The sequence below is a fragment of the Podarcis melisellensis genome (assembly GCF_964234715.1).
Source record: "Podarcis melisellensis genome assembly, chromosome: 7".
NCBI classification, from domain to species: domain Eukaryota; kingdom Metazoa; phylum Chordata; class Lepidosauria; order Squamata; family Lacertidae; genus Podarcis; species Podarcis melisellensis.
The window spans coordinates 78,534,922-78,561,294 of NC_138539.1; positions in this window are offsets into that span (position 1 = coordinate 78,534,922).

Genomic DNA, 26,373 nt, shown 5'->3' on the forward strand with positions numbered 1-26,373 from the left:
CTAAGCCCCGGGGTCACAATTTCATCAAAACTCTGACTTTCGGCAACTGATTCAAAAATGGTGCCAAACGGTAGCAAATGCTCCCCTGAAAGGTTTGGCGGTCGAAAGAGAAGGCTTTTTATCACAGGATATGAAATCAGCCCTCGACAACTTAACAGGCAGAAAATATTTTTTTGAAAAAATCCCTAAGCCCAGGGGTCACAATTTCATCAAAAATCGGACTTTTGGGAATTCACTCAAAAATGGTGCCAAACGGTTGCAAATGCTCCCCTGAAAGGTTTGGCAATCGAAACAGAAGGCTTTTTATCACAGGAAAAGAAATCAGCCCTCGACAACTTAACCGGCAGAAAAATATTTTTTTGAAAAAATCCCTAAGCCCCGGGGTCACAATTTCATCAAAAACCTGACTTTCGGGAATTCACTCAAAAATGGTGCCAAACGGTTGCAAATGCTCCCCTGAAAGGTTTGGCGGTCGAAACAGAAGGCTTTTTATCACAGGACAAGAAATCAGCCCTCGACAACTTAACCGGCAGAAAAATATTTTTTTGAAAAAATCCCTAAGCCCCGGGGTCACAATTTCATCAAAAATCGGACTTTTGGCAAGTGACTCAGAAATGGTGCCAAACGGTTGCAAATGCTCCTCTGAAAGGTTTGGTTGTCGAAAGAGAAGGCTTTTTATCACAGGATATGAAATCAGCCCTCGACAACTTAACAGGCAGAAAATATTTTTTTGAAAAAATCTCTAAGCCCCGGGGTCACAATTTCATCAAAACTCTGACTTTCGGCAACTGATTCAAAAATGGTGCCAAACGGTAGCAAATGCTCCCCTGAAAGGTTTGGCGGTCGAAAGAGAAGGCTTTTTATCACAGGATATGAAATCAGCCCTCGACAACTTAACAGGCAGAAAATATTTTTTTGAAAAAATCCCTAAGCCCCGGGGTCACAATTTCATCAAAAATCGGACTTTTGGGAATTCACTCAAAAATGGTGCCAAACGGTTGCAAATGCTCCCCTGAAAGGTTTGGTGGTCGAAACAGAAGGCTTTTTATCACAGGACAAGAAATCAGCCCTCGACAACTTAACCGGCAGAAAAATATTTTTTTGAAAAAATCCCTAAGCCCCGGGGTCACAATTTCATCAAAAATCGGACTTTTGGGAATTCACTCAAAAATGGTGCCAAACGGTTGCAAATGCTCCCCTGAAAGGTTTGGCAGTCGAAACAGAAGCCTTTTTATCACAGGACAAGAAATCAGCCCTCGACAACTTAACCGGCAGAAAAATATTTTTTTGAAAAAATCCCTAAGCCCCGGGGTCACAATTTCATCAAAACTCTGGCTTTCGGCAACTGATTCTAAAATGGTGCCAAACGGTAGCAAATGCTCCCCTGAAAGGTTTGGCGGTCGAAAGAGAAGGCTTTTTATCACAGGATATGAAATCAGCCCTCGACAACTTAACAGGCAGAAAATATTTTTTTGAAAAAATCCCTAAGCCCCGGGGTCACAATTTCATCAAAACTCTGACTTTCGGCAACTGATTCAAAAATGGTGCCAAACGGTAGCAAATGCTCCCCTGAAAGGTTTGGCGGTCGAAAGCGAAGGCTTTTTATCACAGGATATGAAATCAGCCCTCGACAACTTAACAGGCAGAAAATATTTTTTTGAAAAAATCCCTAAGCCCCGGGGTCACAATTTCATCAAAAATCGGACTTTTGGGAATTCACTCAAAAATGGTGCCAAACGGTTGCAAATGCTCCCCTGAAAGGTTTGGCAATCGAAACAGAAGCCTTTTTATCACAGGAAAAGAAATCAGCCCTCGACAACTTAACCGGCAGAAAAATATTTTTTTGAAAAAATCCCTAAGCCCCGGGGTCACAATTTCATCAAAAACCTGACTTTCGGGAATTCACTCAAAAATGGTGCCAAACGGTTGCAAATGCTCCCCTGAAAGGTTTGGTGGTCGAAACAGAAGGCTTTTTATCACAGGACAAGAAATCAGCCCTCGACAACTTAACCGGCAGAAAAATATTTTTTTGAAAAAATCCCTAAGCCCCGGGGTCACAATTTCATCAAAAATCGGACTTTTGGGAATTCACTCAAAAATGGTGCCAAACGGTTGCAAATGCTCCCCTGAAATGTTTGGTAGTCGAAACAGAAGCCTTTTTATCACAGGAAAAGAAATCAGCCCTCGACAACTTAACCGGCAGAAAAATATTTTTTTGAAAAAATCCCTAGGCCCCGGGGTCACAATTTCGTCAAAAATCTGACTTTTGGCAAGTGACTCAGAAATGGTGCCAAACGGTTGCAAATGCTCCCCTGAAAGGTTTGACGGTCGAAACAGAAGGCTTTTTATCACAGGACAAGAAATCAGCCCTCGACAACTTAACCGGCAGAAAAATATTTTTTTGAAAAAATCCCTAGGCCCCGGGGTCACAATTTCGTCAAAAATCTGACTTTTGGCAAGTGACTCAGAAATGGTGCCAAACGGTTGCAAATGCTCCCCTGAAAGGTTTGACGGTCGAAACAGAAGGCTTTTTATCACAGGACAAGAAATCAGCCCTCGACAACTTAACCGGCAGAAAAATATTTTTTTGAAAAAATCCCTAGGCCCCGGGGTCACAATTTCGTCAAAAATCTGACTTTTGGCAAGTGACTCAGAAATGGTGCCAAACGGTTGCAAATGCTCCCCTGAAAGGTTTGGTTGTCGAAAGAGAAGGCTTTTTATCACAGGACAAGAAATCAGCCCTCGACAACTTAACCGGCAGAAAAATATTTTTTTGAAAAAATCCCTAAGCCCCGGGGTCACAATTTCATCAAAACTCTGACTTTCGGCAACTGATTCAAAAATGGTGCCAAACGGTAGCAAATGCTCCCCTGAAAGGTTTGGCGGTCGAAAGAGAAGGCTTTTTATCACAGGACAAGAAATCAGCCCTCGACAACTTAACCGGCAGAAAAATATTTTTTTGAAAAAATCCCTAAGCCCCGGGGTCACAATTTCGTCAAAAATCTGACTTTTGGCAAGTGACTCATAAATGGTGCCAAACGGTTGCAAATGCTCCCCTGAAAGGTTTGACGGTCGAAACAGAAGGCTTTTTATCACAGGACAAGAAATCAGCCCTCGACAACTTAACCGGCAGAAAAATATTTTTTTGAAAAAATCCCTAAGCCCCGGGGTCACAATTTCATCAAAAATCGGACTTTTGGCAAGTGACTCAGAAATGGTGCCAAACGGTTGCAAATGCTCCTCTGAAAGGTTTGGTTGTCGAAAGAGAAGGCTTTTTATCACAGGATATGAGATCAGCCCTCGACAACTTAACAGGCAGAAAATATTTTTTTGAAAAAATCTCTAAGCCCCGGGGTCACAATTTCATCAAAACTCTGACTTTCGGCAACTGATTCAAAAATGGTGCCAAACGGTAGCAAATGCTCCCCTGAAAGGTTTGGCGGTCGAAAGAGAAGGCTTTTTATCACAGGATATGAAATCAGCCCTCGACAACTTAACAGGCAGAAAATATTTTTTTGAAAAAATCCCTAAGCCCCGGGGTCACAATTTCATCAAAAATCGGACTTTTGGGAATTCACTCAAAAATGGTGCCAAACGGTTGCAAATGCTCCCCTGAAAGGTTTGGTGGTCGAAACAGAAGGCTTTTTATCACAGGACAAGAAATCAGCCCTCGACAACTTAACCGGCAGAAAAATATTTTTTTGAAAAAATCCCTAAGCCCCGGGGTCACAATTTCATCAAAAATCGGACTTTTGGGAATTCACTCAAAAATGGTGCCAAACGGTTGCAAATGCTCCCCTGAAAGGTTTGGCAGTCGAAACAGAAGCCTTTTTATCACAGGACAAGAAATCAGCCCTCGACAACTTAACCGGCAGAAAAATATTTTTTTGAAAAAATCCCTAAGCCCCGGGGTCACAATTTCATCAAAACTCTGACTTTCGGCAACTGATTCAAAAATGGTGCCAAACGGTAGCAAATGCTCCCCTGAAAGGTTTGGCGGTCGAAAGCGAAGGCTTTTTGTCACAGGATATGAAATCAGCCCTCGACAACTTAACCGGCAGAAAAATATTTTTTTGAAAAAATCCCTAAGCCCCGGGGTCACAATTTCATCAAAAACCTGACTTTCGGGAATTCACTCAAAAATGGTGCCAAACGGTTGCAAATGCTCCCCTGAAAGGTTTGGTGGTCGAAACAGAAGGCTTTTTATCACAGGACAAGAAATCAGCCCTCGACAACTTAACCGGCAGAAAAATATTTTTTTGAAAAAATCCCTAAGCCCCGGGGTCACAATTTCATCAAAAATCGGACTTTTGGGAATTCACTCAAAAATGGTGCCAAACGGTTGCAAATGCTCCGCTGAAAGGTTTGGCAGTCGAAACAGAAGCCTTTTTATCACAGGAAAAGAAATCAGCCCTCGACAACTTAACCGGCAGAAAAATATTTTTTTGAAAAAATCCCTAGGCCCCGGGGTCACAATTTCGTCAAAAATCTGACTTTTGGCAAGTGACTCAGAAATGGTGCCAAACGGTTGCAAATGCTCCCCTGAAAGGTTTGACGGTCGAAACAGAAGGCTTTTTATCACACGACAAGAAATCTGCCCTCGACAACCTAACCGGCAGAAAAATATTTTTTTGAAAAAATCCCTAGGCCCCGGGGTCACAATTTCGTCAAAAATCTGACTTTTGGCAAGTGACTCAGAAATGGTGCCAAACGGTTGCAAATGCTCCCCTGAAAGGTTTGACGGTCGAAACAGAAGGCTTTTTATCACAGGACAAGAAATCAGCCCTCGACAACTTAACCGGCAGAAAAATATTTTTTTGAAAAAATCCCTAAGCCCCGGGGTCACAATTTCTTCAAAAATCGGACTTTTGGCAAGTGACTCATAAATGGTGCCAAACGGTTGCAAATGCTCCCCTGAAAGGTTTGACGGTCGAAACAGAAGGCTTTTTATCACAGGACAAGAAATCAGCCCTCGACAACTTAACCGGCAGAAAAATATTTTTTTGATAAAATCCCTAAGCCCCGGGGTCACAATTTCTTCAAAAATCGGACTTTCGGGAATTCACTCAAAAATGGTGCCAAACGGTTGCAAATGCTCCCCTGAAAGGTTTGGTGGTCGAAACAGAAGGCTTTTTATCACAGGACAAGAAATCAGCCCTCGACAACTTAACCGGCAGAAAAATATTTTTTTGAAAAAATCCCTAAGCCCCGGGGTCACAATTTCATCAAAAATCGGACTTTTGGGAATTCACTCAAAAATGGTGCCAAACGGTTGCAAATGCTCCCCTGAAAGGTTTGGCAGTCGAAACAGAAGCCTTTTTATCACAGGAAAAGAAATCAGCCCTCGACAACTTAACCGGCAGAAAAATATTTTTTTGAAAAAATCCCTAGGCCCCGGGGTCACAATTTCGTCAAAAATCTGACTTTTGGCAAGTGACTCAGAAATGGTGCCAAACGGTTGCAAATGCTCCCCTGAAAGGTTTGACGGTCGAAACAGAAGGCTTTTTATCACAGGACAAGAAATCAGCCCTCGACAACTTAACCGGCAGAAAAATATTTTTTTGAAAAAATCCCTAAGCCCCGGGGTCACAATTTCATCAAAAATCGGACTTTTGGCAAGTGACTCAGAAATGGTGCCAAACGGTTGCAAATGCTCCTCTGAAAGGTTTGGTTGTCGAAAGAGAAGGCTTTTTATCACAGGATATGAGATCAGCCCTCGACAACTTAACAGGCAGAAAATATTTTTTTGAAAAAATCTCTAAGCCCCGGGGTCACAATTTCATCAAAACTCTGACTTTCGGCAACTGATTCAAAAATGGTGCCAAACGGTAGCAAATGCTCCCCTGAAAGGTTTGGCGGTCGAAAGAGAAGGCTTTTTATCACAGGATATGAAATCAGCCCTCGACAACTTAACAGGCAGAAAATATTTTTTTGAAAAAATCCCTAAGCCCCGGGGTCACAATTTCATCAAAAATCGGACTTTTGGGAATTCACTCAAAAATGGTGCCAAACGGTTGCAAATGCTCCCCTGAAAGGTTTGGTGGTCGAAACAGAAGGCTTTTTATCACAGGACAAGAAATCAGCCCTCGACAACTTAACCGGCAGAAAAATATTTTTTTGAAAAAATCCCTAAGCCCCGGGGTCACAATTTCATCAAAAATCGGACTTTTGGGAATTCACTCAAAAATGGTGCCAAACGGTTGCAAATGCTCCCCTGAAAGGTTTGGCAGTCGAAACAGAAGCCTTTTTATCACAGGACAAGAAATCAGCCCTCGACAACTTAACCGGCAGAAAAATATTTTTTTGAAAAAATCCCTAAGCCCCGGGGTCACAATTTCATCAAAACTCTGACTTTCGGCAACTGATTCAAAAATGGTGCCAAACGGTAGCAAATGCTCCCCTGAAAGGTTTGGCGGTCGAAAGCGAAGGCTTTTTGTCACAGGATATGAAATCAGCCCTCGACAACTTAACCGGCAGAAAAATATTTTTTTGAAAAAATCCCTAAGCCCCGGGGTCACAATTTCATCAAAAACCTGACTTTCGGGAATTCACTCAAAAATGGTGCCAAACGGTTGCAAATGCTCCCCTGAAAGGTTTGGTGGTCGAAACAGAAGGCTTTTTATCACAGGACAAGAAATCAGCCCTCGACAACTTAACCGGCAGAAAAATATTTTTTTGAAAAAATCCCTAAGCCCCGGGGTCACAATTTCATCAAAAATCGGACTTTTGGGAATTCACTCAAAAATGGTGCCAAACGGTTGCAAATGCTCCGCTGAAAGGTTTGGCAGTCGAAACAGAAGCCTTTTTATCACAGGAAAAGAAATCAGCCCTCGACAACTTAACCGGCAGAAAAATATTTTTTTGAAAAAATCCCTAGGCCCCGGGGTCACAATTTCGTCAAAAATCTGACTTTTGGCAAGTGACTCAGAAATGGTGCCAAACGGTTGCAAATGCTCCCCTGAAAGGTTTGACGGTCGAAACAGAAGGCTTTTTATCACACGACAAGAAATCTGCCCTCGACAACCTAACCGGCAGAAAAATATTTTTTTGAAAAAATCCCTAGGCCCCGGGGTCACAATTTCGTCAAAAATCTGACTTTTGGCAAGTGACTCAGAAATGGTGCCAAACGGTTGCAAATGCTCCCCTGAAAGGTTTGACGGTCGAAACAGAAGGCTTTTTATCACAGGACAAGAAATCAGCCCTCGACAACTTAACCGGCAGAAAAATATTTTTTTGAAAAAATCCCTAAGCCCCGGGGTCACAATTTCTTCAAAAATCGGACTTTTGTCAAGTGACTCAGAAATGGTGCCAAAGGGTTGCAAATGCTCCCCTGAAAGGTTTGGTTGTCGAAAGAGAAGCCTTTTTATCACAGGACAAGAAATCAGCCCTCGACAACTTAACCGGCAGAAAAATATTTTTTTGAAAAAATCCCTAAGCCCCGGGGTCACAATTTCATCAAAACTCTGCTTTCGGCAACTGATTCAAAAATGGTGCCAAACGGTAGGAAATGCTCCCCTGAAAGGTTTGGCGGTCGAAAGAGAAGGCTTTTTATCACAGGACAAGAAATCAGCCCTCGACAACTTAACCGGCAGAAAAATATTTTTTTGAAAAAATCCCTAAGCCCCGGGGTCACAATTTCGTCAAAAATCTGACTTTTGGCAAGTGACTCAAAAATGGTGCCAAACGGTTGCAAATGCTCCCCTGAAAGGTTTGGTGGTCGAAACAGAAGGCTTTTTATCACAGGACAAGAAATCAGCCCTCGACAACTTAACAGGCAGAAAATATTTTTTTGAAAAAATCCCTAAGCCCCGGGGTCACAATTTCATCAAAAATCGGACTTTTGGGAATTCACTCAAAAATGGTGCCAAACGGTTGCAAATGCTCCCCTGAAAGGTTTGGCAGTCGAAACAGAAGCCTTTTTATCACAGGAAAAGAAATCAGCCCTCGACAACTTAACCGGCAGAAAAATATTTTTTTGAAAAAATCCCTAGGCCCCGGGGTCACAATTTCGTCAAAAATCTGACTTTTGGCAAGTGACTCAGAAATGGTGCCAAACGGTTGCAAATGCTCCCCTGAAAGGTTTGACGGTCGAAACAGAAGGCTTTTTATCACAGGACAAGAAATCAGCCCTCGACAACTTAACCAGCAGAAAAATATTTTTTTGAAAAAATCCCTAAGCCCCGGGGTCACAATTTCTTCAAAAATCGGACTTTTGTCAAGTGACTCAGAAATGGTGCCAAAGGGTTGCAAATGCTCCCCTGAAAGGTTTGGTTGTCGAAAGAGAAGGCTTTTTATCACAGGACAAGAAATCAGCCCTCGACAACTTAACCGGCAGAAAAATATTTTTTTGAAAAAATCCCTAAGCCCCGGGGTCACAATTTCATCAAAACTCTGACTTTCGGCAACTGATTCAAAAATGGTGCCAAACGGTAGCAAATGCTCCCCTGAAAGGTTTGGCGGTCGAAAGAGAAGGCTTTTTATCACAGGACAAGAAATCAGCCCTCGACAACTTAACCGGCAGAAAAATATTTTTTTGAAAAAATCCCTAAGCCCCGGGGTCACAATTTCGTCAAAAATCTGACTTTTGGCAAGTGACTCAGAAATGGTGCCAAACGGTTGCAAATGCTCCCCTGAAAGGTTTGACGGTCGAAACAGAAGGCTTTTTATCACAGGACAAGAAATCAGCCCTCGACAACTTAACCGGCAGAAAAATATTTTTTTGATAAAATCCCTAAGCCCCGGGGTCACAATTTCTTCAAAAATCGGACTTTCGGGAATTCACTCAAAAATGGTGCCAAACGGTTGCAAATGCTCCCCTGAAAGGTTTGGTGGTCGAAAGAGAAGGCTTTTTATCACAGGACAAGAAATCAGCCCTCGACAACTTAACAGGCAGAAAATATTTTTTTGAAAAAATCCCTAAGCCCCGGGGTCACAATTTCATCAAAACTCTGACTTTCGGCAACTGATTCAAAAATGGTGCCAAACGGTAGCAAATGCTCCCCTGAAAGGTTTGGCGGTCGAAACAGAAGGCTTTTTATCACACGACAAGAAATCAGCCCTCGACAACTTAACCGGCAGAAAAATATTTTTTTGAAAAAATCCCTAAGCCCCGGGGTCACAATTTCTTCAAAAATCGGACTTTTGTCAAGTGACTCAGAAATGGTGCCAAAGGGTTGCAAATGCTCCCCTGAAAGGTTTGGTTGTCGAAAGAGAAGGCTTTTTATCACAGGACAAGAAATCAGCCCTCGACAACTTAACCGGCAGAAAAATATTTTTTTGAAAAAATCCCTAAGCCCCGGGGTCACAATTTCATCAAAACTCTGACTTTCGGCAACTGATTCAAAAATGGTGCCAAACGGTAGCAAATGCTCCCCTGAAAGGTTTGGCGGTCGAAAGAGAAGGCTTTTTATCACAGGACAAGAAATCAGCCCTCGACAACTTAACCGGCAGAAAAATATTTTTTTGAAAAAATCCCTAAGCCCCGGGGTCACAATTTCGTCAAAAATCTGACTTTTGGCAAGTGACTCATAAATGGTGCCAAACGGTTGCAAATGCTCCCCTGAAAGGTTTGACGGTCGAAACAGAAGGCTTTTTATCACAGGACAAGAAATCAGCCCTCGACAACTTAACCGGCAGAAAAATATTTTTTTGAAAAAATCCCTAAGCCCCGGGGTCACAATTTCTTCAAAAATCGGACTTTTGTCAAGTGACTCAGAAATGGTGCCAAACCGTTGCAAATGCTCCCCTGAAAGGTTTGGCGGTCGAAACAGAAGGCTTTTTATCACAGGACAAGAAATCAGCCCTCGACAACTTAACCGGCAGAAAAATGTTTTTTTGAAAAAATCCCTAAGACCCGGGGTCACAATTTCATCAAAACTCTGACTTTCGGCAACTGATTCAAAAATGGTGCCAAACGGTAGCAAATGCTCCCCTGAAAGGTTTGGAGGTCGAAAGAGAAGGCTTTTTATCACAGGATATGAAATCAGCCCTCGACAACTTAACAGGCAGAAAAATATTTTTTTGAAAAAATCCCTAAGCCCCGGGGTCACAATTTCGTCAAAAATCTGACTTTTGGCAAGTGACTCATAAATGGTGCCAAACGGTTGCAAATGCTCCCCTGAAAGGTTTGACGGTCGAAACAGAAGGCTTTTTATCACAGGACAAGAAATCAGCCCTCGACAACTTAACCGGCAGAAAAATATTTTTTTGAAAAAATCCCTAAGCCCCGGGGTCACAATTTCATCAAAAATCGGACTTTTGGCAAGTGACTCAGAAATGGTGCCAAACGGTTGCAAATGCTCCTCTGAAAGGTTTGGTTGTCGAAAGAGAAGGCTTTTTATCACAGGATATGAGATCAGCCCTCGACAACTTAACAGGCAGAAAATATTTTTTTGAAAAAATCTCTAAGCCCCGGGGTCACAATTTCATCAAAACTCTGACTTTCGGCAACTGATTCAAAAATGGTGCCAAACGGTAGCAAATGCTCCCCTGAAAGGTTTGGCGGTCGAAAGAGAAGGCTTTTTATCACAGGATATGAAATCAGCCCTCGACAACTTAACAGGCAGAAAATATTTTTTTGAAAAAATCCCTAAGCCCCGGGGTCACAATTTCATCAAAAATCGGACTTTTGGGAATTCACTCAAAAATGGTGCCAAACGGTTGCAAATGCTCCCCTGAAAGGTTTGGTGGTCGAAACAGAAGGCTTTTTATCACAGGACAAGAAATCAGCCCTCGACAACTTAACCGGCAGAAAAATATTTTTTTGAAAAAATCCCTAAGCCCCGGGGTCACAATTTCATCAAAAATCGGACTTTTGGGAATTCACTCAAAAATGGTGCCAAACGGTTGCAAATGCTCCCCTGAAAGGTTTGGCAGTCGAAACAGAAGCCTTTTTATCACAGGACAAGAAATCAGCCCTCGACAACTTAACCGGCAGAAAAATATTTTTTTGAAAAAATCCCTAAGCCCCGGGGTCACAATTTCATCAAAACTCTGACTTTCGGCAACTGATTCAAAAATGGTGCCAAACGGTAGCAAATGCTCCCCTGAAAGGTTTGGCGGTCGAAAGCGAAGGCTTTTTGTCACAGGATATGAAATCAGCCCTCGACAACTTAACCGGCAGAAAAATATTTTTTTGAAAAAATCCCTAAGCCCCGGGGTCACAATTTCATCAAAAACCTGACTTTCGGGAATTCACTCAAAAATGGTGCCAAACGGTTGCAAATGCTCCCCTGAAAGGTTTGGTGGTCGAAACAGAAGGCTTTTTATCACAGGACAAGAAATCAGCCCTCGACAACTTAACCGGCAGAAAAATATTTTTTTGAAAAAATCCCTAAGCCCCGGGGTCACAATTTCATCAAAAATCGGACTTTTGGGAATTCACTCAAAAATGGTGCCAAACGGTTGCAAATGCTCCGCTGAAAGGTTTGGCAGTCGAAACAGAAGCCTTTTTATCACAGGAAAAGAAATCAGCCCTCGACAACTTAACCGGCAGAAAAATATTTTTTTGAAAAAATCCCTAGGCCCCGGGGTCACAATTTCGTCAAAAATCTGACTTTTGGCAAGTGACTCAGAAATGGTGCCAAACGGTTGCAAATGCTCCCCTGAAAGGTTTGACGGTCGAAACAGAAGGCTTTTTATCACACGACAAGAAATCTGCCCTCGACAACCTAACCGGCAGAAAAATATTTTTTTGAAAAAATCCCTAGGCCCCGGGGTCACAATTTCGTCAAAAATCTGACTTTTGGCAAGTGACTCAGAAATGGTGCCAAACGGTTGCAAATGCTCCCCTGAAAGGTTTGACGGTCGAAACAGAAGGCTTTTTATCACAGGACAAGAAATCAGCCCTCGACAACTTAACCGGCAGAAAAATATTTTTTTGAAAAAATCCCTAAGCCCCGGGGTCACAATTTCTTCAAAAATCGGACTTTTGGCAAGTGACTCATAAATGGTGCCAAACGGTTGCAAATGCTCCCCTGAAAGGTTTGACGGTCGAAACAGAAGGCTTTTTATCACAGGACAAGAAATCAGCCCTCGACAACTTAACCGGCAGAAAAATATTTTTTTGATAAAATCCCTAAGCCCCGGGGTCACAATTTCTTCAAAAATCGGACTTTCGGGAATTCACTCAAAAATGGTGCCAAACGGTTGCAAATGCTCCCCTGAAAGGTTTGGTGGTCGAAACAGAAGGCTTTTTATCACAGGACAAGAAATCAGCCCTCGACAACTTAACCGGCAGAAAAATATTTTTTTGAAAAAATCCCTAAGCCCCGGGGTCACAATTTCATCAAAAATCGGACTTTTGGGAATTCACTCAAAAATGGTGCCAAACGGTTGCAAATGCTCCCCTGAAAGGTTTGGCAGTCGAAACAGAAGCCTTTTTATCACAGGAAAAGAAATCAGCCCTCGACAACTTAACCGGCAGAAAAATATTTTTTTGAAAAAATCCCTAGGCCCCGGGGTCACAATTTCGTCAAAAATCTGACTTTTGGCAAGTGACTCAGAAATGGTGCCAAACGGTTGCAAATGCTCCCCTGAAAGGTTTGACGGTCGAAACAGAAGGCTTTTTATCACAGGACAAGAAATCAGCCCTCGACAACTTAACCGGCAGAAAAATATTTTTTTGAAAAAATCCCTAAGCCCCGGGGTCACAATTTCATCAAAAATCGGACTTTTGGCAAGTGACTCAGAAATGGTGCCAAACGGTTGCAAATGCTCCTCTGAAAGGTTTGGTTGTCGAAAGAGAAGGCTTTTTATCACAGGATATGAGATCAGCCCTCGACAACTTAACAGGCAGAAAATATTTTTTTGAAAAAATCTCTAAGCCCCGGGGTCACAATTTCATCAAAACTCTGACTTTCGGCAACTGATTCAAAAATGGTGCCAAACGGTAGCAAATGCTCCCCTGAAAGGTTTGGCGGTCGAAAGAGAAGGCTTTTTATCACAGGATATGAAATCAGCCCTCGACAACTTAACAGGCAGAAAATATTTTTTTGAAAAAATCCCTAAGCCCCGGGGTCACAATTTCATCAAAAATCGGACTTTTGGGAATTCACTCAAAAATGGTGCCAAACGGTTGCAAATGCTCCCCTGAAAGGTTTGGTGGTCGAAACAGAAGGCTTTTTATCACAGGACAAGAAATCAGCCCTCGACAACTTAACCGGCAGAAAAATATTTTTTTGAAAAAATCCCTAAGCCCCGGGGTCACAATTTCATCAAAAATCGGACTTTTGGGAATTCACTCAAAAATGGTGCCAAACGGTTGCAAATGCTCCCCTGAAAGGTTTGGCAGTCGAAACAGAAGCCTTTTTATCACAGGACAAGAAATCAGCCCTCGACAACTTAACCGGCAGAAAAATATTTTTTTGAAAAAATCCCTAAGCCCCGGGGTCACAATTTCATCAAAACTCTGACTTTCGGCAACTGATTCAAAAATGGTGCCAAACGGTAGCAAATGCTCCCCTGAAAGGTTTGGCGGTCGAAAGCGAAGGCTTTTTGTCACAGGATATGAAATCAGCCCTCGACAACTTAACCGGCAGAAAAATATTTTTTTGAAAAAATCCCTAAGCCCCGGGGTCACAATTTCATCAAAAACCTGACTTTCGGGAATTCACTCAAAAATGGTGCCAAACGGTTGCAAATGCTCCTCTGAAAGGTTTGGTGGTCGAAACAGAAGGCTTTTTATCACAGGACAAGAAATCAGCCCTCGACAACTTAACCGGCAGAAAAATATTTTTTTGAAAAAATCCCTAAGCCCCGGGGTCACAATTTCATCAAAAATCGGACTTTTGGGAATTCACTCAAAAATGGTGCCAAACGGTTGCAAATGCTCCGCTGAAAGGTTTGGCAGTCGAAACAGAAGCCTTTTTATCACAGGAAAAGAAATCAGCCCTCGACAACTTAACCGGCAGAAAAATATTTTTTTGAAAAAATCCCTAGGCCCCGGGGTCACAATTTCGTCAAAAATCTGACTTTTGGCAAGTGACTCAGAAATGGTGCCAAACGGTTGCAAATGCTCCCCTGAAAGGTTTGACGGTCGAAACAGAAGGCTTTTTATCACACGACAAGAAATCTGCCCTCGACAACCTAACCGGCAGAAAAATATTTTTTTGAAAAAATCCCTAGGCCCCGGGGTCACAATTTCGTCAAAAATCTGACTTTTGGCAAGTGACTCAGAAATGGTGCCAAACGGTTGCAAATGCTCCCCTGAAAGGTTTGACGGTCGAAACAGAAGGCTTTTTATCACAGGACAAGAAATCAGCCCTCGACAACTTAACCGGCAGAAAAATATTTTTTTGAAAAAATCCCTAAGCCCCGGGGTCACAATTTCTTCAAAAATCGGACTTTTGTCAAGTGACTCAGAAATGGTGCCAAAGGGTTGCAAATGCTCCCCTGAAAGGTTTGGTTGTCGAAAGAGAAGCCTTTTTATCACAGGACAAGAAATCAGCCCTCGACAACTTAACCGGCAGAAAAATATTTTTTTGAAAAAATCCCTAAGCCCCGGGGTCACAATTTCATCAAAACTCTGCTTTCGGCAACTGATTCAAAAATGGTGCCAAACGGTAGGAAATGCTCCCCTGAAAGGTTTGGCGGTCGAAAGAGAAGGCTTTTTATCACAGGACAAGAAATCAGCCCTCGACAACTTAACCGGCAGAAAAATATTTTTTTGAAAAAATCCCTAAGCCCCGGGGTCACAATTTCGTCAAAAATCTGACTTTTGGCAAGTGACTCAAAAATGGTGCCAAACGGTTGCAAATGCTCCCCTGAAAGGTTTGGTGGTCGAAACAGAAGGCTTTTTATCACAGGACAAGAAATCAGCCCTCGACAACTTAACAGGCAGAAAATATTTTTTTGAAAAAATCCCTAAGCCCCGGGGTCACAATTTCATCAAAAATCGGACTTTTGGGAATTCACTCAAAAATGGTGCCAAACGGTTGCAAATGCTCCCCTGAAAGGTTTGGCAGTCGAAACAGAAGCCTTTTTATCACAGGAAAAGAAATCAGCCCTCGACAACTTAACCGGCAGAAAAATATTTTTTTGAAAAAATCCCTAGGCCCCGGGGTCACAATTTCGTCAAAAATCTGACTTTTGGCAAGTGACTCAGAAATGGTGCCAAACGGTTGCAAATGCTCCCCTGAAAGGTTTGACGGTCGAAACAGAAGGCTTTTTATCACAGGACAAGAAATCAGCCCTCGACAACTTAACCGGCAGAAAAATATTTTTTTGAAAAAATCCCTAGGCCCCGGGGTCACAATTTCGTCAAAAATCTGACTTTTGGCAAGTGACTCAGAAATGGTGCCAAACGGTTGCAAATGCTCCCCTGAAAGGTTTGACGGTCGAAACAGAAGGCTTTTTATCACAGGACAAGAAATCAGCCCTCGACAACTTAACCAGCAGAAAAATATTTTTTTGAAAAAATCCCTAAGCCCCGGGGTCACAATTTCTTCAAAAATCGGACTTTTGTCAAGTGACTCAGAAATGGTGCCAAAGGGTTGCAAATGCTCCCCTGAAAGGTTTGGTTGTCGAAAGAGAAGGCTTTTTATCACAGGACAAGAAATCAGCCCTCGACAACTTAACCGGCAGAAAAATATTTTTTTGAAAAAATCCCTAAGCCCCGGGGTCACAATTTCATCAAAACTCTGACTTTCGGCAACTGATTCAAAAATGGTGCCAAACGGTAGCAAATGCTCCCCTGAAAGGTTTGGCGGTCGAAAGAGAAGGCTTTTTATCACAGGACAAGAAATCAGCCCTCGACAACTTAACCGGCAGAAAAATATTTTTTTGAAAAAATCCCTAAGCCCCGGGGTCACAATTTCGTCAAAAATCTGACTTTTGGCAAGTGACTCAGAAATGGTGCCAAACGGTTGCAAATGCTCCCCTGAAAGGTTTGACGGTCGAAACAGAAGGCTTTTTATCACAGGACAAGAAATCAGCCCTCGACAACTTAACCGGCAGAAAAATATTTTTTTGATAAAATCCCTAAGCCCCGGGGTCACAATTTCTTCAAAAATCGGACTTTCGGGAATTCACTCAAAAATGGTGCCAAACGGTTGCAAATGCTCCCCTGAAAGGTTTGGTGGTCGAAAGAGAAGGCTTTTTATCACAGGACAAGAAATCAGCCCTCGACAACTTAACAGGCAGAAAATATTTTTTTGAAAAAATCCCTAAGCCCCGGGGTCACAATTTCATCAAAACTCTGACTTTCGGCAACTGATTCAAAAATGGTGCCAAACGGTAGCAAATGCTCCCCTGAAAGGTTTGGCGGTCGAAACAGAAGGCTTTTTATCACACGACAAGAAATCAGCCCTCGACAACTTAACCGGCAGAAAAATATTTTTTTGAAAAAATCCCTAAGCCCCGGGGTCACAATTTCTTCAAAAATCGGACTTTTGTCAAGTGACTCAGAAATGGTGCCAAAGGGTTGCAAATGCTCCCCTGAAAGGTTTGGTTGTCGAAAGAGAAGGCTTTTTATCACAGGACAAGAAATCAGCCCTCGACAACTTAACCGGCAGAAAAATATTTTTTTGAAAAAATCCCTAAGCCCCGGGGTCACAATTTCATCAAAACTCTGACTTTCGGCAACTGATTCAAAAATGGTGCCAAACGGTAGCAAATGCTCCCCTGAAAGGTTTGGCGGTCGAAAGAGAAGGCTTTTTATCACAGGACAAGAAATCAGCCCTCGACAACTTAACCGGCAGAAAAATATTTTTTTGAAAAAATCCCTAAGCCCCGGGGTCACAATTTCGTCAAAAATCTGACTTTTGGCAAGTGACTCATAAATGGTGCCAAACGGTTGCAAATGCTCCCCTGAAAGGTTTGACGGTCGAAACAGAAGGCTTTTTATCACAGGACAAGAAATCAGCCCTCGACAACTTAACCGGCAGAAAAATATTTTTTTGAAAAAATCCCTAAGCCCCGGGGTCACAATTTCTTCAAAAATCGGACTTTTGTCAAGTGACTCAGAAATGGTGCCAAACCGTTGCAAATGCTCCCCTGAAAGGTTTGGCGGTCGAAACAGAAGGCTTTTTATCACAGGACAAGAAATCAGCCCTCGACAACTTAACCGGCAGAAAAATGTTTTTTTGAAAAAATCCCTAAGACCCGGGGTCACAATTTCATCAAAACTCTGACTTTCGGCAACTGATTCAAAAATGGTGCCAAACGGTAGCAAATGCTCCCCTGAAAGGTTTGGAGGTCGAAAGAGAAGGCTTTTTATCACAGGATATGAAATCAGCCCTCGACAACTTAACAGGCAGAAAATATTTTTTTGAAAAAATCCCTAAGCCCCGAGGTCACAATTTCATCAAAAATCGGACTTTTGGGAATTCACTCAAATATGGTGCCAAACGGTTGCAAATGCTCCCCTGAAAGGTTTGGCAATCGAAACAGAAGGCTTTTTATCACAGGAAAAGAAATCAGCCCTCGACAACTTAACCGGCAGAAAAATATTTTTTTGAAAAAATCCCTAAGCCCCGGGGTCACAATTTCTTCAAAAATCGGACTTTTGTCAAGTGACTCAGAAATGGTGCCCAACGGTTGCAAATGCTCCCTTGAAAGGTTTGGCGGTCGAAACAGAAGTCTTTTTATCACAGGACAAGAAATCAGCTCTCGACAACTTAACCGGCAGAAAAATATTTTTTTGAAAAAATCCCTAAGCCCCGGGGTCACAATTTCATCAAAAATCGGACTTTTGGGAATTCACTCAAAAATGGTGCCAAACGGTTGCAAATGCTCCCCTGAAAGGTTTGGCGGTCGAAACAAAAGGCTTTTTATCACAGGACATGAAATCAGCCCTCGACAACTTAACCGGCAGAAAAATATTTTTTTGAAAAAATCCCTAAGCCCCGGGGTCACAATTTCATCAAAAATCGGACTTTTGGCAAGTGACTCAGAAATGGTGCCAAACGGTTGCAAATGCTCCTCTGAAAGGTTTGGTTGTCGAAAGAGAAGGCTTTTTATCACAGGACAAGAAATCAGCCCTCGACAACTTAACCGGCAGAAAAATATTTTTTTGAAAAAATCCCTAAGCCCCGGGGTCACAATTTCATCAAAAATCTGACTTTCGGGAATTCACTCAAAAATGGTGCCAAAGGGTTGCAAATGCTCCCCTGAAAGGTTTGGCGGTCGAAACAGAAGGCTTTTTATCACAGGACAAGAAATCAGCCCTCGACAACTTAACCGGCAGAAAAATATTTTTTTGAAAAAATCCCTAAGCCCCAGGGTCACAATTTCTTCAAAAATCGGACTTTTGTCAAGTGACTCAGAAATGGTGCCAAACGGTTGCAAATGCTCCCCTGAAAGGTTTGGCGGACGAAACAGAAGGCTTTTTATCACAGGACAAGAAATCAGCCCTCGACAACTTAACCGGCAGAAAAATATTTTTTTGAAAAAATCCCTAAGCCCCGGGGTCACAATTTCATCAAAAATCGGACTTTTGGGAATTCACTCAAAAATGGTGCCAAACGGTTGCAAATGCTCCCCTAAAAGGTTTGGCGGTCGAAAGCGAAGGCTTTTTATCACAGGACAAGAAATCAGCCCTCGACAACTTAACCGGCAGAAAAATATTTTTTTGAAAAAATCCCTAAGCCCCGGGGTCACAATTTCATCAAAAATCGGACTTTTGGCAAGTGACTCAGAAATGGTGGCAAACGGTTGCAAATGCTCCTCTGAAAGGTTTGGTGGTCGAAAGAGAAGGCTTTTTATCACAGGACAAGAAATCAGCCCTCGACAACTTAACCGGCAGAAAAATATTTTTTTGAAAAAATTCCTAAGCCCCGGGGTCACAATTTCATCAAAAATCTGACTTTCGGGAATTCACTCAAAAATGGTGCCATACGGTTGCAAATGCTCCCCTGAAAGGTTTGGCAGTCGAAACAGAAGGCTTTTTATCACAGGAAAAGAAATCAGCCCTCGACAACTTAACCGGCAGAAAAATATTTTTTTGAAAAAATCCCTAAGCCCCGGGGTCACAATTTCGTCAAAAATCTGACTTTTGGCAAGTGACTCATAAATGGTGCCAAACGGTTGCAAATGCTCCCCTGAAAGGTTTGACGGTCGAAACAGAAGGCTTTTTATCACAGGACAAGAAATCAGCCCTCGACAACTTAACCGGCAGAAAAATATTTTTTTGAAAAAATCCCTAAGCCCCGGGGTCACAATTTCTTCAAAAATCGGACTTTTGTCAAGTGACTCAGAAATGGTGCCAAACCGTTGCAAATGCTCCCCTGAAAGGTTTGGCGGTCGAAACAGAAGGCTTTTTATCACAGGACAAGAAATCAGCCCTCGACAACTTAACCGGCAGAAAAATGTTTTTTTGAAAAAATCCCTAAGCCCCGGGGTCACAATTTCATCAAAAATCTGACTTTTGGGAATTCACTCAAAAATGGTGCCAAACGGTTGCAAATGCTCCCCTGAAAGGTTTGGCGGTCGAAACAGAAGGCTTTTTATCACAGGACAAGAAATCAGCCCTCGACAACTTAACCGGCAGAAAAATGTTTTTTTGAAAAAATCCCTAAGACCCGGGGTCACAATTTCATCAAAACTCTGACTTTCGGCAACTGATTCAAAAATGGTGCCAAACGGTAGCAAATGCTCCCCTGAAAGGTTTGGAGGTCGAAAGAGAAGGCTTTTTATCACAGGATATGAAATCAGCCCTCGACAACTTAACAGGCAGAAAATATTTTTTTGAAAAAATCCCTAAGCCCCGAGGTCACAATTTCATCAAAAATCGGACTTTTGGGAATTCACTCAAATATGGTGCCAAACGGTTGCAAATGCTCCCCTGAAAGGTTTGGCAATCGAAACAGAAGGCTTTTTATCACAGGAAAAGAAATCAGCCCTCGACAACTTAACCGGCAGAAAAATATTTTTTTGAAAAAATCCCTAAGCCCCGGGGTCACAATTTCATCAAAAACCTGACTTTCGGGAATTCACTCAAAAATGGTGCCAAACGGTTGCAAATGCTCCCCTGAAAGGTTTGGCAGTCGAAACAGAAGCCTTTTTATCACAGGAAAAGAAATCAGCCCTCGACAACTTAACCGGCAGAAAAATATTTTTTTGAAAAAATCCCTAAGCCCCGGGGTCACAATTTCATCAAAAATCTGACTTTTGGGAATTCACTCAAAAATGGTGCCAAAGGGTTGCAAATGCTCCCCTGAAAGGTTTGGCGGTCGAAACAGAAGGCTTTTTATCACAGGACAAGAAATCAGCCCTCGACAACTTAACCGGCAGAAAAATATTGTTTTGAAAAAATCCCTAAGCCCCGGGGTCAGAATTTTATCAAAAATCGGACTTTTGGGAATTCACTCAAAAATGGTGCCAAACGGTTGCAAATGCTCCCCTGAAAGGTTTGGCAGTCGAAACAGAAGGCTTTTTATGACAGGAAAAGAAATCAGCCCTCGACAACTTAACCGGCAGAAAAATATTTTTTTGAAAAAATCCCTAAGCCCCGGGGTCACAATTTCATCAAAAATCGGACTTTTGTCAAGTGACTCAGAAATGGTGCCCAACGGTTGCAAATGCTCCCTTGAAAGGTTTGGCGATCGAAACAGAAGTCTTTTTATCACAGGACAAGAAATCAGCTCTCGACAACTTAACCGGCAGAAAAATATTTTTTTGAAAAAATCCCTAAGCCCCGGGGTCACAATTTCATCAAAAATCGGACTTTTGGGAATTCACTCAAAAATGGTGCCAAACGGTTGCAAATGCTCCCCTGAAAGGTTTGGCGGTCGAAACAAAAGGCTTTTTATCACAGGACATGAAATCAGCCCTCGACAACTTAACCGGCAGAAAAATATTTTTTTGAAAAAATCCCTAAGCCCCGGGGTCACAATTTCATCAAAAATCGGACTTTTGGCAAGTGACTCAGAAATGGTGCCAAACGGTTGCAAATGCTCCTCTGAAAGGTTTGGTTGTCGAAAGAGAAGGCTTTTTATCACAGGACAAGAAATCAGCCCTCGACAACTTAACCGGCAGAAAAATATTTTTTTGAAAAAATCCCTAAGCCCCGGGGTCACAATTTCATCAAAAATCTGACTTTCGGGAATTCACTCAAAAATGGTGCCAAAGGGTTGCAAATGCTCCCCTGAAAGGTTTGGCGGTCGAAACAGAAGGCTTTTTATCACAGGACAAGAAATCAGCCCTCGACAACTTAACCGGCAGAAAAATATTTTTTTGAAAAAATCCCTAAGCCCCAGGGTCACAATTTCTTCAAAAATCGGACTTTTGTCAAGTGACTCAGAAATGGTGCCAAACGGTTGCAAATGCTCCCCTGAAAGGTTTGGCGGACGAAACAGAAGGCTTTTTATCACAGGACAAGAAATCAGCCCTCGACAACTTAACCGGCAGAAAAATATTTTTTTGAAAAAATCCCTAAGCCCCGGGGTCACAATTTCATCAAAACTCTGACTTTCGGCAACTGATTCAAAAATGGTGCCAAACGGTAGCAAATGCTCCCCTGAAAGGTTTGGCGGTCGAAAGAGAAGGCTTTTTATCACAGGATATGAAATCAGCCCTCGACAACTTAACAGGCAGAAAATATTTTTTTGAAAAAATCCCTAAGCCCCGGGGTCACAATTTCATCAAAAATCGGACTTTTGGGAATTCACTCAAAAATGGTGCCAAAGGGTTGCAAATGCTCCCCTGAAAGGTTTGGCGGTCGAAACAGAAGGCTTTTTATCACAGGACAAGAAATCAGCCCTCGACAACTTAACCGGCAGAAAAATATTTTTTTGAAAAAATCCCTAAGCCCCAGGGTCACAATTTCTTCAAAAATCGGACTTTTGTCAAGTGACTCAGAAATGGTGCCAAACGGTTGCAAATGCTCCCCTGAAAGGTTTGGCGGACGAAACAGAAGGCTTTTTATCACAGGACAAGAAATCAGCCCTCGACAACTTAACCGGCAGAAAAATATTTTTTTGAAAAAATCCCTAAGCCCCGGGGTCACAATTTCATCAAAAATCGGACTTTTGGGAATTCACTCAAAAATGGTGCCAAACGGTTGCAAATGCTCCCCTGAAAGGTTTGGCGGTCGAAAGAGAAGGCTTTTTATCACAGGACAAGAAATCAGCCCTCGACAACTTAACCGGCAGAAAAATATTTTTTTGAAAAAATCCCTAAGCCCCGGGGTCACAATTTCATCAAAAATCGGACTTTTGGCAAGTGACTCAGAAATGGTGGCAAACGGTTGCAAATGCTCCTCTGAAAGGTTTGGTGGTCGAAAGAGAAGGCTTTTTATCACAGGACAAGAAATCAGCCCTCGACAACTTAACCGGCAGAAAAATGTTTTTTTGAAAAAATCCCTAAGCCCCGGGGTCACAATTTCATCAAAACTCTGACTTTCGGCAACTGATTCAAAAATGGTGCCAAACGGTAGCAAATGCTCCCCTGAAAGGTTTGGCGGTCGAAAGAGAAGGCTTTTTATCACAGGATATGAAATCAGCCCTCGACAACTTAACAGGCAGAAAATATTTTTTTGAAAAAATCCCTAAGCCCCGGGGTCACAATTTCATCAAAAATCGGACTTTTGGGAATTCACTCAAAAATGGTGCCAAAGGGTTGCAAATGCTCCCCTGAAAGGTTTGGCGGTCGAAACAGAAGGCTTTTTATCACAGGACAAGAAATCAGCCCTCGACAACTTAACCGGCAGAAAAATATTTTTTTGAAAAAATCCCTAAGCCCCAGGGTCACAATTTCTTCAAAAATCGGACTTTTGTCAAGTGACTCAGAAATGGTGCCAAACGGTTGCAAATGCTCCCCTGAAAGGTTTGGCGGTCGAAAGAGAAGGCTTTTTATCACAGGACAAGAAATCAGCCCTCGACAACTTAACCGGCAGAAAAATATTTTTTTGAAAAAATCCCTAAGCCCCGGGGTCACAATTTCATCAAAAATCGGACTTTTGGGAATTCACTCAAAAATGGTGCCAAACGGTTGCAAATGCTCCCCTGAAAGGTTTGGCGGTCGAAAGAGAAGGCTTTTTATCACAGGACAAGAAATCAGCCCTCGACAACTTAACCGGCAGAAAAATATTTTTTTGAAAAAATCCCTAAGCCCCGGGGTCACAATTTCATCAAAAATCGGACTTTTGGCAAGTGACTCAGAAATGGTGGCAAACGGTTGCAAATGCTCCTCTGAAAGGTTTGGTGGTCGAAAGAGAAGGCTTTTTATCACAGGACAAGAAATCAGCCCTCGACAACTTAACCGGCAGAAAAATATTTTTTTGAAAAAATTCCTAAGCCCCGGGGTCACAATTTCATCAAAAATCTGACTTTCGGGAATTCACTCAAAAATGGTGCCAAAGGGTTGCAAATGCTCCCCTGAAAGGTTTGGCAGTCGAAACAGAAGGCTTTTTATCACAGGAAAAGAAATCAGCCCTCGACAACTTAACCGGCAGAAAAATATTTTTTTGAAAAAATCCCTAAGCCCCGGGGTCACAATTTCTTCAAAAATCGGACTTTTGTCAAGTGACTCAGAAATGGTGCCAAACGGTTGCAAATGCTCCCCTGAAAGGTTTGGTGGTCGAAACAGAAGGCTTTTTATCACAGGACAAGAAATCAGCCCTCGACAACTTAACCGGCAGAAAAATGTTTTTTTGAAAAAATCCCTAAGCCCCGGGGTCACAATTTCATCAAAACTCTGACTTTCGGCAACTGTTTCAAAAATGGTGCCAAACGGTAGCAAATGCTCCCCTGAAAGGTTTGGCGGTCGAAAGAGAAGGCTTTTTATCACAGGATATGAAATCAGCCCTCGACAACTTAACAGGCAGAAAATATTTTTTTGAAAAAATCCCTAAGCCCCGGGGTCACAATTTCATCAAAACTCTGACTTTTGGGAATTCACTCAAAAATGGTGCCAAAGGGTTGCAAATGCTCCCCTGAAAGGTTTGGCGGTCGAAACAGAAGGCTTTTTATCACAGGACAAGAAATCAGCCCTCGACAACTTAACCGGCAGAAAAATATTTTTTTGAAAAAATCCCTAAGCCCCGGGGTCACAATTTCATCAAAAATCTGACTTTTGGGAATTCACTCAAAAATGGTGCCAAACGGTTGCAAATGCTCCCCTGAAAGGTTTGGCGGTCGAAACAGAAGGCTTTTTATCACAGGAAAAGAAATCAGCCCTCGACAACTTAACCGGCAGAAAAATATTGTTTTGAAAAAATCCCTAAGCCCCGGGGTCACAATTTCATCAAAAATCTGACTTTTGGGAATTCACTCAAAAATGGTGCCAAAGGGTTGCAAATGCTCCCCTGAAAGGTTTGGCGGTCGAAACAGAAGGCTTTTTATCACAGGACAAGAAATCAGCCCTCGACAACTTAACCGGCAGAAAAATATTGTTTTGAAAAAATCCCTAAGCCCCGGGGTCAGAATTTTATCAAAAATCGGACTTTTGGGAATTCACTCAAAAATGGTGCCAAACGGTTGCAAATGCTCCCCTGAAAGGTTTGGCAGTCGAAACAGAAGGCTTTTTATGACAGGAAAAGAAATCAGCCCTCGACAACTTAACCGGCAGAAAAATATTTTTTTGAAAAAATCCCTAAGCCCCGGGGTCACAATTTCTTCAAAAATCGGACTTTTGTCAAGTGACTCAGAAATGGTGCCCAACGGTTGCAAATGCTCCCTTGAAAGGTTTGGCGGTCGAAACAGAAGTCTTTTTATCACAGGACAAGAAATCAGCTCTCGACAACTTAACCGGCAGAAAAATATTTTTTTGAAAAAATCCCTAAGCCCCGGGGTCACAATTTCATCAAAAATCGGACTTTTGGGAATTCACTCAAAAATGGTGCCAAACGGTTGCAAATGCTCCCCTGAAAGGTTTGGCGGTCGAAACAAAAGGCTTTTTATCACAGGACATGAAATCAGCCCTCGACAACTTAACCGGCAGAAAAATATTTTTTTGAAAATATCCCTAAGCCCCGGGGTCACAATTTCATCAAAAATCGGACTTTTGGCAAGTGACTCAGAAATGGTGCCAAACGGTTGCAAATGCTCCTCTGAAAGGTTTGGTTGTCGAAAGAGAAGGCTTTTTATCACAGGACAAGAAATCAGCCCTCGACAACTTAACCGGCAGAAAAATATTTTTTTGAAAAAATCCCTAAGCCCCGGGGTCACAATTTCATCAAAAATCTGACTTTCGGGAATTCACTCAAAAATGGTGCCAAAGGGTTGCAAATGCTCCCCTGAAAGGTTTGGCGGTCGAAACAGAAGGCTTTTTATCACAGGACAAGAAATCAGCCCTCGACAACTTAACCGGCAGAAAAATATTTTTTTGAAAAAATCCCTAAGCCCCAGGGTCACAATTTCTTCAAAAATCGGACTTTTGTCAAGTGACTCAGAAATGGTGCCAAACGGTTGCAAATGCTCCCCTGAAAGGTTTGGCGGACGAAACAGAAGGCTTTTTATCACAGGACAAGAAATCAGCCCTCGACAACTTAACCGGCAGAAAAATATTTTTTTGAAAAAATCCCTAAGCCCCGGGGTCACAATTTCATCAAAAATCGGACTTTTGGGAATTCACTCAAAAATGGTGCCAAACGGTTGCAAATGCTCCCCTGAAAGGTTTGGCGGTCGAAAGCGAAGGCTTTTTATCACAGGACAAGAAATCAGCCCTCGACAACTTAACCGGCAGAAAAATATTTTTTTGAAAAAATCCCTAAGCCCCGGGGTCACAATTTCATCAAAAATCGGACTTTTGGCAAGTGACTCAGAAATGGTGGCAAACGGTTGCAAATGCTCCTCTGAAAGGTTTGGTGGTCGAAAGAGAAGGCTTTTTATCACAGGACAAGAAATCAGCCCTCGACAACTTAACCGGCAGAAAAATATTTTTTTGAAAAAATTCCTAAGCCCCGGGGTCACAATTTCATCAAAAATCTGACTTTCGGGAATTCACTCAAAAATGGTGCCATACGGTTGCAAATGCTCCCCTGAAAGGTTTGGCAGTCGAAACAGAAGGCTTTTTATCACAGGAAAAGAAATCAGCCCTCGACAACTTAACCGGCAGAAAAATATTTTTTTGAAAAAATCCCTAAGCCCCGGGGTCACAATTTCGTCAAAAATCTGACTTTTGTCAAGTGACTCATAAATGGTGCCAAACGGTTGCAAATGCTCCCCTGAAAGGTTTGACGGTCGAAACAGAAGGCTTTTTATCACAGGACAAGAAATCAGCCCTCGACAACTTAACCGGCAGAAAAATATTTTTTTGAAAAAATCCCTAAGCCCCGGGGTCACAATTTCTTCAAAAATCGGACTTTTGTCAAGTGACTCAGAAATGGTGCCAAACCGTTGCAAATGCTCCCCTGAAAGGTTTGGCGGTCGAAACAGAAGGCTTTTTATCACAGGACAAGAAATCAGCCCTCGACAACTTAACCGGCAGAAAAATGTT